The sequence below is a fragment of the Corylus avellana genome, chromosome ca2 (genome assembly GCF_901000735.1).
Source record: "Corylus avellana chromosome ca2, CavTom2PMs-1.0".
In the NCBI taxonomy this organism is placed as follows: Eukaryota; Viridiplantae; Streptophyta; class Magnoliopsida; order Fagales; family Betulaceae; genus Corylus; species Corylus avellana.
In genome coordinates this window covers 43,793,247-43,795,442 of record NC_081542.1, presented here as the reverse complement: position 1 = coordinate 43,795,442, position 2,196 = coordinate 43,793,247, and positions in this window count along the sequence as shown.

Sequence of the window (2,196 nt, the reverse complement as noted above, 5' to 3'; positions counted from 1 at the left end):
CCCGATATTTCTACAAGTGTGCTTGACAGTCGCACGACCTATTTGCAAGTATGAATGATGTTAGAGATTGATAAGAGAGATGTATCAATATAAGTGATGTATGGTTAGCCCATACTCACTGTGTGTAAGTGGGAGATGTTAGTAATCAGACCTTAATATACCCACAGTGGAGTTGGTCCATATAAAATCAAGAGTTGTATCTCTTGGAATTCTATAACCAAGAGTTGTGTCTTTTGGTTGGTTATAAGTACCCATGGGATAGATGTTAAATCAACAGATTATTCATTCAATCATTTCAGAATCAGAAATTCTGAATCTCTCTCAATTCTCTCTTCTATTCTCCATCATCAAAGAACATTTAGGTTGTGGGCATATGTGTTTTGTTCTTGTAATAAAACACCATCGTTGAGTTCTTTTAAATCTGTCCGTGAGAGGCATCTCTATACATTGTAGAACATTTACCAAAGATCCTTATTTGTGAGTTCTAGAAGAAAGGATGTTTATGTTTTTACTCAACATAAATGGAGAGGATCCAAATTCCATATATAGGGCTAAATTCCTGACTGAAAAGAAAATGTGCTTCCACTTTGGGGTGTTTGGAGACTGAATTGACGTTTTGTGTGGACGAATCACCTTCTCCCACGGAATCAAGTACGCTATATGAGATTATTAAACATGAACGATAGTAGTGATTTAAATTGCTTAAGTTTCAATGTTCATGAAATCTCATATCAAGGAAAGCATTAGGGTTTTATTTCTTAATGTTTTAGGCCAAAGAAAGGTCGTTGAGGAACATTTAGTGAGTTCCAATAAGGCTTTGGCCAACACCCTAATAGAAAAGCTTTAAAGCAAAACCTTTTACAGTTTCAAAATGTGCCTGAGCACGTTATGGAAATGAAGGACACAACGGATCATATTAAAGTTCCTAAAGGTTGAGTTTTTGAGTCATTTTTGGTCTATTTGATTTTGAATTCTTTTATCTAAATATAGTATTTTTTTCAAAAAATATCTTCTGGCACACATAAGGATAATTGGTCAATAAAGAAACTTCTGATCATATGTGTTCAAGAAGATGAGAGACTAAGACATGAGAATCCAAAAGTTACTCATGTTAAAGGAAAGACCTTGATAGGCAATCATGTTCAATAGTTAATGAATAAGAACAAGGTGCCAACAAAGTGTTTTGGCAATTAAGATATTTGTTTATCTTACAATAAGTAAAATTATTGGCATATAAAGAATGATTGCATAAAGTATCATAAATGACTTTAAATAAGGCAATCTCATACATCTACTATGTCATGAATCTCTTTTATTGACTCTCCTAAATATTGTGTGTATTGAATTTGGTTTAGCGATCCATGTTGTCAACATGATGCAGGGTTTTCTAAATAATATTTGTTTACAATTGGAGGTTGTTGGGACCTATAGATTAATTTAAAAAATTCAGTTACATTATTAATAATGTTTTATATATTCTACAATTTTTAGAAATTTATTAAATAAAGTTTGCACATTATTGAAGTTTTTGGGCGTGGAATATTAAATTGATAGGAAAAGCAAACTAACTATACCACTAAAGGTGCCAACTAAAGGGTTTTTGAGATTCTTGAGATCATGTACAAGTGTAGACCTTTTCCATACTTCTTGCTTAAATGGTTAGAGATATCCTATCTCTTTCGGCAATAACCATATATAGTTTATGTATCTCTATCTTCTAAATCATAAGGTTGGGGCATTAAATGCTTTCAGTACCTATAAGGTAGAAATAGAGAAACAAAACAAAAGGGAAGTCAAGATCGTAAGATCTGATAGAGACAGATAATATTATGGTAGGTACACGAAAATGGGACATGAAAGGTAATACTAATATTCTATTATTCTAATGGAGTGAAGCCTTGAAAACTGCTGTGTATACATTTAATTAGGTTCTATTAAGGGTTGTCCCTAAGACACCTAAATTAAGAAATGAATGGAATCAACTTCAAATTCTTTACATATATGGGGTTGTCTTGCTAAAGTGAGAATTTATAATCCACACCAAAGGAAATTAGATTTAAGGACAATTAGCAGAATTTTATAGGCTATGCAGTAAATTCCAAGGAGTTTAGTTTTTACTGTCTTTCATTCAATCCTAGAATTGTTGAGTCTAGAAATTCAAAATTTCTAGAGGATGCTAAACTTAGTGGGAGTGCT